Below are 11069 nucleotides of genomic sequence, written 5' to 3'. Positions count from 1 at the left end.
AACAAAACCCATTTATAATATTTTTTCTACTCGTCGACTGCGATGCTTGAATCAAGACTTAGTATACCAAAGTGAAATCGCATACTTTCCTTTCGCATACTTTTCATAAGTACCGGGGCCTCATGAGTTACGAGAAGGTGTCGTTGACTAACCGGCCGGGGGGCGTGGGGCGCGGGGGCCGGGTCGCGTACGAGTATGAAGGTATCGCGGCTGCTCGCGCATCTTAGCTGTATACTTTTGTTTTTTTTACCAACATTTGATTCTTCTACTAGTTTTAAGTATTTTTTTTGTTGACTCGTAGAAAAAGTATTGTATACAATAGTGATATAATCAAGCTTTTCAATCTCGTACCTTACTTAAGCAACTCAGCAAGCTTCGTTACCTAAACACAGTACTCGACTGAAAAGCTCTCCATTATATCACGATTGTATAAAATACTATTTTAAGCGAGCTTTGAGAAAACTTAGATGTAATAAGATAAAAAAATAAGTAGGTAAGTACTAACTTTTATGCGAGTACGAGTATTAAACATTTTTTTCTACTCCCGTACTTTTATTTGTCATTTAAAGGGTCGTGCACACACCTTTAAAACCCTACTTTACAGTTGTCAAGACAAGTCTTTAGTCTATTCCCCAAAAAAGAATTTGTGCATATACGCAGTATCTTTTTGGCGATTTTACGATACTTCGTGTAATGACCACTTAAAAAATATTGAATGAAATACAGTGTTGCCAACCTTATTTTAAATGTCATCTCTGACAAATAAGTGAACCATAGACATGTTTTTTTTTATATTTTCATTCATTCATTCGTTATTTTCCCGCCAGTACCCTCCATTTTTCCTACTTCTTGAATTAAAAATATTTGTTAAATCTACAATTTTATTTCAAAGTAAGTGCTTGGTCGTAGAAAAAGTATTGTATGCAACGTTGTTTAACTGAGTCAAAAAATACTCGTGGCGTCTCTATTAACAATTTTCGGCTTCGCCTCAAATTGTTATTCACGCCACTCGCCTTTTTTGACCTCTCTTAAACAACGGTTGCATAAAATACTATAATAATATAATAATATTGAGGACGAGGGTATTAGACGGTCGGTGAAGGAGCGCTTTTTCAGTCGGCTCACAAAAGTTCTTAACAGTCTTTTGTCAGGAGGCAACAAAGTGCGCGCCTTCAACGCCTGGGTAATGCCCCTACTCACATACTCCTTTGGCATACTAAGGTGGACTCAGTCCGAGCTGGACGCCCTGGATCGGAGGGTCCGATCACTGCTCACCGCGCATCGCATGCTACACCCACGCTCGTCAGTTATGAGATTGTACATCCCACGGAAATGTGGTGGCCGAGGCTTCCTAAACGCCAAGGATCTCCACAACCGCGAGGTGTACAATCTCAGGAATTATTTCCTTAACAACCAGTGTGGGATGCATCGTGATGTGGTGGCAGTAGACAGGAACCTCACGCCGCTCTCCTTGGCAAACGAGAACTGGCGCAAACCTGTGGTACTAAGTACTGCGGATCGCAAGACGGCATGGGAGAGTAAGGTGCTACACGGGCGGTTCTACAAGGCCCTCACGGGACCCGATGTGGACCTGCTCGCGTCGGTGAACTGGTTACGATTCGGGGATCTCTTCGGAGAAACCGAGGGTTTTGCCTGTGCAATTGCGGACGAAGTTATGATGACGAACAACTATCGGAAATATATCCTGAAGGACGGTACGGTCGACATTTGTCGGGCATGCCGCCGTCCCGGAGAGTCACTCAGGCATATCATTTCCGGTTGCTCTCATCTTGCTAACGGCGAGTACTTGCACAGACATAATCTCGTAGCCAGGATTATTCACCAGCAGCTTGCTCTTCTATACGGCCTTGTGAACCGCGAAGTACCGTACTACAAGTATTCACCTGCGCCAGTTCTCGAGAATGGTCGTGCCACGCTCTATTGGGATCGATCTATCATCACTGACAGGACTATTGTAGCCAATAAGCCTGACATTGTGATAATAGATCGATCGCAACGCCGGGCCGTGCTCGTTGACATCACCATCCTCCATGATGAGAATCTCGTGAAAGCCGAGAAGGACAAGTCTAGTGAGTACCTAGACTTGGCTCACGAGATAACCGCCATGTGGGATGTTGATTCGACGATCATTGTCCCGATAGTTGTTTCAGCGAACGGTCTAATAGCGAAGAGTCTCGACCAACATCTTGAGAGACTCTCGCTAGGTGGTTGGATCAAGGGTCAGATGCAGAAGGCGGTGATCTTGGACACGGCGCGGATAGTCCGCCGGTTCCTCTCTCTGCAGCCCTGACCACCGGCAGCTTGGGCCTTGCCCCGCTGCTGGCGGCACCCTAGGTTAGGTTTTTTATAATATGTTTATATGTATTTTGTATTGTTTTTGTAAGTGTTTTTGTATTTTATTTTTATATCCATATTATAAAATAACCTAGCCTAAGAGTTGAAATAAATAAAGATTATAATAATAATAAAGCTTTATTTGTCCATGCGAAAAATAAATACATTGCAATATGATATACTTAGATAATTACGTAACATTCAATTTAGCTTAATTTTCAATTTATAATGATTGTGTACATACATTTACTAAGTAAGTAAGTAGTTAATTTAATAATATACCATCCCGCTTATTATCTATTAATCAAGAAAACTGACATGTATTGTATGGAATTAGTGAGTCGTTCTTTATCAGCGTCATATTTTACAAGCAAGCTACATCCTGAATTCACGTTATCATTTTCATACGCAAGTTTCGACAAAAAATAATTGATTTTCTGGTCAAATGGTGCGTGCGCCAAGGCTTCTACATAGATTAAGATCCTATGTTAACCGTATTATGACAAATAAAATATTGATTGATTGATTGATTTATGCGTAATTCAGTACGGATATGATGGTCGTTCTTGTCTACGTGACAGCGTGATAAAACGGTGTCCGTCACTTTCTTTCCCACGGTGTTAAACAGTGACAGTTATTTTATCACGTGGATAAAGATGGATAAAGCTATCCATAATAGGCTGGCAGTTCATGATTCTAAATACAGTCATATTCCACACATGTCAAAAAATACAATAATAAAAATAACCTTAAAAACTACTACATTTAACATAAGACACGTAACATAAAACGAATATCTAGGTACTAATACTAGGTAACTAATCAAATAACCCACCCCGAGTCATTCCAGGCGCAAAAGTCCCCAACACGCTCCGTCTATTTAAGTTGTGAAGGAAATGTTTTGGAAAAGAAACACATGTAGTGCGGTGGGACCATGGTAAAATAAATTAAATTGCAAACATTGTCAAACTCCGGTTACGTAGGCGACTGAAAGAACTGGTCACTCTACAATCTAAATAGTAGATACGATGCGGCTAAACGTAGGCCGAACGTATCGCAATGACAATCCGGCTAATCGTCGAACCGCCGCATTTCAAAACGCCCGTTTTTGATAACGGCTAGCCGTAATGTAATACGGCGGATTATACGATCTGACTACGACATATACACCATTCAGTTTGCATATGTTAAAAAAATGTTATCGAGGTCGAATGTCAGTTTTGCCCCTACTCACCCCATTTTACGGTACCAATATCATGTATAATTAGTTTCGCTACGCACATTCAATAGGATTTAGAGAGCCATTCTTACCACAACGTGTAACATAACTCAATTTGGCATGCGCTTTGTGTGTCTGTCACTTTGTTTAGTTACCTTATATATAGTTCCAAGCATTGACGTATAATATCTAAGGACGGGCTAATGGGGCACTAAACATCGTCAACAGTCCATTTCCAACCGCAGCTGCACTACTGTTCATTTTACTATAGAAATTGACAGTAACAGCGACGCGTTCAGTACCAGTAGTGTAGCTGCGGTCAGAAATGGAATATTACCTTAACGCGACTAGTTCCGACGAATAGCGCGCGTAATGCGAACTCGTCAACCAATCGCGCGCGTGATGCGAACTCATCAACCAATCGCGTTGTAGCGATTTCACACCGCTGTACTGGCCCCTGTCATGCCTCATTATTACTGCCCGTAAACCCAGTCCCTAGATATCTATGTCAATGGTTCCAAGATAACAAGAGTATTGCTCCCGTGTACACGTGTAGAGATACACGTGTGGTTACGACTCGTCCTGACATAAATTGTATGGAACAATCGGAATTGCGTTTCAAAACTAACTTCTGGGGGCTTACCGCGAACACGGTCGACGTGTTGCCTCCCTGTCACACTTACGTGAATTACAAGTGCGACAGAGAGGCAACACGTCGAACGCGGTTCGCGGATAACTTTGAATGCTCTCGTAACCTACGGTCCTTGAAATAGAAGTTTCGAATAGTTTCACAGATATTAAACATTACATTTTCATTGTAATTGTAAATTTAGACGTAACAACTAGACTTCGTCTGCGTGTGTTGATAAATTTACAACCCTATTTTCACCTGCGTAGGGGTTGAAATAAAAAAAACCTTAAAGAGGGGACGTAAACCAGGAAATTAGGACGCAAAAAATGTAAGTACCCCTTCGTTCTTTTATTTGCCTCTCTGCCGCTCTTGATTCAAGTGATAGAGACGCCAATAGATTAACTTAGATTTTTGAGGTTCGCGGTACCCTCTTGGCTTGGATTAGGTAATTCACTTTAGTAAGGAAAACCTAAATGTTTATTTAACGTAAAAAATACAAACTTAATACTTAAGTACCTTATAAAATAAAATAACTAAAACTAAACCTAATAAAAAAAATAAAAATCCCTAAAACCTACCTTCTAAACCTAGGCCCCTCGGCAAGGTGCCCATCACGCAGGCAGCATTCCCGCGCTGTATAGCGATGGCAATCCTTTGCGCGAGAAAGCTGCCTGCGCGAGAGTCCCCTGTTGCCTCCCTTAACCGCTTACCAAGCTCCTTAAGGAGCCCACGCGCTCCTCTACCCCACGTTCCGAGTGTTGTCTCGACGCCAAAAGCTACGAACTCGTAGTTGGCGCCGAGACAGCTGTATTTATAAGCCTTAGCTCGCTCTCGGGCGTCCGCCGCTGCCCCGGCATTTATGCTGGTTGCTTGAATGTAGGACGCTGCCAACGTGTCGGCGCAGGTAGCGTCCCACACCAGCGCGCGGCCCATTCTCCATGGTATTAACGACATCCCGTCCGGGCGCTTGCCATCGTCCCGCGCGATCCGGGGCTCCAGAGCTGCGGGGACGCCGGCACTGACAAGAGCCCTTCTAAGGATGTCGTTGAGGGCAGCGTGGCGAGACAGGCGGCCTGCGCCCGAGGAGCAGGAAAGGCCGTGGTGGCCAAGCCGGTCCACTTGGGCCCCAGAAGAAGCACAAGTGTGATCTGTGCATATCTCGATTCCGAGCCGGAGACCAACGGCTATGCGTAAGGTACCAGGGTCAATTAAAGTACCCGCGTTGGGCGAGGGATAGGCGTGAAGCCAGTGACCCGATTCCGGTTTGGACACGGCTAAGAGCCTCGCGAGGTCTTTACCTGAAGATGTTGCCACGAGAGAGTTCAGGGTGGCAACGGAGGCTATTGTGTCCCATGCTCTTTGTTGTGTGGGTTTGGGTGGCAAGCTTGGGCTCGGTCCAGCCAGCCAAGCATTCGTGGCCTCATCCAAACACGCGATCTCGCAGTTTGTAGCCGTGGAGGCTTTCAGGATTTTACCTGCAAGATCGGACGTGCTATGGATGGAGGACAGGAATGCTGGCAAAGCGACATCTGAAATATTTCGAGTTCCCAAGCCGCCAAACCTTACCGGTAAACAGGCCTGGGTCCAAGCCTGCTCGCTAAAATTAACGTTAAGAACGGTCTCAATTTGGCATTTTAGAATGGAGTCTAGGGTGTTCATTATATTGGGGAATTTCCAAATGGGACAGCATCGCAGTAGATAGGTAAGTTTAGGAAGAAGCAAACAAAATTTTAAAATAAATAAAGCACAGTGACTATTAATTTTGGTTAGGCGGTCCGAATGATTTGTGAATGTTGTAATTGACTTATTGATTAGAGGTGGGATGGCCTCGTCGAAGATAGGCGATCCCAGCAGGTGCAGGCTGTCTTTGGGGGTCATTTTGATATTCGGGGCGACGTTATTGAAGTTTTGGGTGATTTGCGAAACTGTGAGCGGGTCCATCCTGTCGGAGATGTATAGTTCGCATTTATTATAATTTAATTCAAGGCCAATATCCCGGAACTGATTTTTAAGTTTGACTAGATCAGCCAAAACGGTCTGCGAATCTCCACCTATTGTACCGTCGTCGAGGTACCACACGTTTAATTTTGAATTTAGATTGTGTATTATCGAATTTATAGCCAAACTAAATACTGCTGGCCCAAGAGGGTCAACTTGCTGACAACCTACGGCCGAAAGGAGAATGTGTAAGGAAAATGTTAATGATTAAAAAAAATATTTAGGTATGTATAATATTCCTCCGTATTCTAATTTCCGCATTTTAATGCCGTTGTGTGGGATGTTAACTAATTAGCATCCGTTACAAGTAAATAAATTCAAAAAAAATATTGGAAAGTATTTTGCGCTTCTTTAATAAAATTAAGAACGTTTGGTGGACTCTTCCACAAAAATCAAAAACATTTTCATGTAAAATGTTGCCAAGACGAAACCATAAAGGATGACTCACGTTAGACAGGGCTGACCGGTATCCGGGCCGGAGCTTACTTTTCTATGACAGATGTCATCTGTCATAGAAAAGTAAGCTTCGGCTCCGGTGATCATGTGGTGCTTTCCATAGAAAACGATGCTCAGAGAGCTCCGGCCCGGCCACGGCCGGGTCTAGCGTGAGTCATCCTTAATGGCGTTATTCATAAACGGCTGCTAACTTATTTAGTTGATGATCGTCGTTTGTCCCTATCTGTCCTTATGCCATAGAGAGGGACAAACGACGATTAACTTAGCAGACGTTTATGAATAACGCCGTAAGACTCGCACTGTCAAAAAGTTATCAGATCTCATGTAGAGCCAAGCTTCTAACTCTACAAGACCTAACTTCACAAACTCTACACCTTAATAGTCAAAATATGTAACTTGGCCGTTTCACAACCATCACATGGGCGTAAAGTGAAAAAAATATTCACTATTCATTATTTTTTCTATACAATAGTACTATATATTGTGAAATAAATAAATCTAATCTAATCTAATCTTGTAGCAACGAAACGGCTAACCCACATATTTTTTACGCTAAGGACCGCTTGAATGTACCAAAACGTAAGCTTAACGGACTGGAAATACGAAAGCTGTATTCAGTAGATACAGTGGATTATATCTTTGAATAATAAGTACTTATACCGTTACAAAAGGAAATAATTTACGCCATCACATATTATTTCTGAATTCACTACTTCCATGACACTAGACATCATTCTGATTTCGGTCGCAGCTTTGATATTTGACAGGCAATCCTGTACATTCAAGATCTGTGGTTTGCAGGTACAGTCCCCTGCAATAATATGTTACTCCTTGAAGGCCGCAAAAACATAATATGACACGCTCTTATGTCTCTACAATAAGATCGTGTCAGATATTTTTGCGGCCTTCTTTGCGTAACATATTATTACAGGTGACTGTACCTACGATAATGTAGCATCGACCTTTGCTCGGCCTGCGTTCGTATTTAATATTCCTTTGACATACACAAATCATACACTTCTTATTAAGGTGAATATGTAAAGGTTTATAATCTCATCACAAAATTACCTCATCAAAACGCGTACCTAAGGCATAATAGGTCGTGCATTAAAATAATGATGTAACATAATTACATTTTATACGAAGGAGGAAGTTTAATAAGTTCTAAGTAATAAGCTGTAAGTTAAAGTATGTAGAGTTGTAAGTTGTAGTTTAACTATGGTATCTGATCTGATGCTACATAAACTAGTTACAGAAGTAGATATACTTTACCCTATTGTAAGTACAAAGTTTCAGAGCAATCTAAAACTACTAGTTTTAAAATGAGAGAGTAACTAAGTGTAAGGCCTGAGTGGACGCTCGAAGCGGAGCGTTCGGCGGGGCGTGCAGCGCGGCGTCGGGCTCACAAGTAATTTGAGCAGCGTGTACTAAGGCCGCTCCTATATGTTTGCATTTGTTTAACATGCACGCCGCACGCCCCGCCCCGCTGCACGCCCAACTCGAGCGTCCACTCAGGCCTTACACTGACGTTTGTATGGAGAATCGAGTTTGCCGCGGGGACTCTTAAACCGTAAAAGGGCTTATTTAGACGGCGCGCGCACTTGTATACGATTTTAGTTACAATGCGGACCATTGAGGTTACATCAATTCAGCCGACCGATCAAACGACGCAATGGAATGAAACTCGCATGCGAGTTCTCGCACCGTCTAAATGAGCCCTAAAGCGTAATATGACTTACGACAGTTTAAATTCTATTAGCATAAATACTTACTGCTCGTCTAATAAATAGAATATATAATAAGGTTTGACCAAACGCCATTAGGTATTTACTTTGAACTGGCTGCAGTAAATGCAGTTTGGAACGTAAATCGAATTATTCTGCTTTGGTCCTCCAAACTGCTGTAATCTGGGCTTCGCTTTGGTAAACTAGTGTGCGAAAGAGACAGATCACTTAATGACTAGATGAACCAGTTTTAAAATGAATGATTGAATGAGGGTAGACCGAGCGCGGTCTACACAACTTTGACACCCGCCCGCTATCTTCAGTAGGTAACCCGTGAACAAGATGCATGTAAAATCTATTTTTTTATTCGGTAGACTGAAATGACAGTTCATAGTATGAACATAAAATGTCATTTCATACTAGAAATGTCATTTTAGTCTACCGAATTAAAAAATAGACTTTAACTGCGTCGAAATATCGGGAGCTCGAAAACAATACTAAAAGTAATCCCGGTCTAGTCAAGTCTAATGTACATACCAATTTAGTATGACACCATATTGAAGGTTACACAATTCAATTGGACGAGTAATGGTTATTCGAACACGTAAGGGTGCTACAGTATAGCGATATTTGGGCGACTGAGCCACTGTTTGCGTTGAGCGACTGTTCCCGCTTTGACCCTACTCAAAATGTTACTAAAATGACTAGTACCCTTGTGTACCCTTCATATCTACTCACTTCAGTTGCGTTTATGTTTGCCAATTTTATCTACGAATGTAAAATCTAAACAAATTTTTTAGGTTACTTTTTATTGTAAGTTTGTTGTTAATTATGTTTATGGTTTTAGATTAAATAAAGGAATGTTATTTAAAAAAAAATTGAGTTTAAAAGATGAATATGTAATTTGGAGCCAAATAATGGTTTAGCAAATGAGTTATGTGGTTCACGTCGTCGTATTTTACTTGTGGTGAACGTATAGTTGTGCCGAGAACGTTCTCCGTTTACTATACGAATGCGAAACGGAGAATGTTCTCAAGAACGGTACTATAGGCGAGCGTGAGTAGAGTCAGACCGAGAAAAGTCTGCAGCGATTTTGATAGCCCACGCAGTGCAAGTGTCATTTTAAACGTCAAACTTCTATAAATGTATGACGTGTAAATAACACTTGCACTGCGTGGGCTATCAAAATCGCTGCAGACTTTTCTTGGTTTAACTCTAAACGCTTCACGGTGCGTAGTCTGCATAATGTAGTCTATGGTATACCTACCACCAATTAAGGCGTAATTAGAGTACTTAACAGAGATTTTTTTTACGCACTTTACGAACTTCGGTGTTCGCGGTAGGCCCTCTGACTTACCTGAATTATAAACTATTAATTTGTTATATTTTTTATGCTTAAAAATATTCTCATACTCGCACAATTTTAAATTAAAATCTGTCCTAATGAGGAGTAAAATAATCCTATAAAATAAAACCAATGTTTGTCGCTGCGATATTTTTTTTAAAGGTTACGAAAATTTATTTAGCCAGACAAACAGGTCATGAAAAGTATCTAATTACGCGGGTGTTCTTTCTGTGCCTAAATAATTCTAAAACCAAAATTAAAATAGACTTTCCAGTAATTCATGTACACACCGCTGCAAAAGTGCATATGGGGCATTATCTATGAAAAGGGACCTTATTGTCGATGGCGCTTACGCCGCTCAGCGTCGCGCGGCATTGTATTTATATCGGAGCATCGTTAACAAAGCCAACAAAGGCGTAAGTGCCATCGACAATAAAGTCCCTTTTCATAGATAACGTCACATATTTACATTATGGAATTCATATGTAGTGGGTATGGACTTTTACAGTACAGGATACACACACGATTATGATGATAACAAAATCCCTACTACTTTTTCCATGGGACCAAACCCGAAAGCCGAAAAAATTTGGCGGTTTCATATATTTTGACGATGTGGTGGAATATGTTCGCAAGAAGATCCGGTACGAGCTGAAAGTGTTCCAGCTGCGATCGCGCCATGACGTGCACTTCACCTCGTTCGTGGTGCGCGTGCCGCGGCCGCTGCTAGAAACCATCGCGAGCGCGGACTTCTGGCCGAAGGGTGTGGTGTTTCGGTGGTTCCACCAGAACACAGAAAACCACCGTGTCGCCGAAATAAAATATTTTTTAGCTTGTAAGATTTTTATTATTGTATGTATGTTAGTTTGTAAGGTATGTATCTATGGGCCGTAGTTGCCTGATAATAAATGAATATTTGATTTGATTTTGATTTGATATTTTGGCTGGTCTGACGATTGGGGAATTTTTTCGGGCTATCGGGGTTGGTCCAATCGTAAATGTTGCTCAGTATGACCTATATTTTCACATCGTAAATGATTGCAGGTAAAAAAAAACATCCTATATTCTACCGGTAACAAACATAATACATTTTGTAAGTAAATACTCGTAAACCGTATGTGATAGGCAGATGCGCGTATCTACACGTAGGTCACGTAGTATGCGTATGTACACGTAAACCACGTAGTGGATGCTAAACAGATAAAACACCTCTCCATCCGATAAGGGTTTTCCTCTTCAAGACACGTAGTTTAACAATATATATAGTTGATTATTAGAATTACTAGAGGAGATTGGTGGTGACTTGTATAGTGTCATGACATAAACTGTAACACAGTACTC

The sequence above is a fragment of the Cydia amplana genome, chromosome 15 (genome assembly GCF_948474715.1).
Source record: "Cydia amplana chromosome 15, ilCydAmpl1.1, whole genome shotgun sequence".
Classification (NCBI taxonomy): Eukaryota; Metazoa; Arthropoda; class Insecta; order Lepidoptera; family Tortricidae; genus Cydia; species Cydia amplana.
This window is presented reverse-complemented; position numbering follows the sequence as displayed.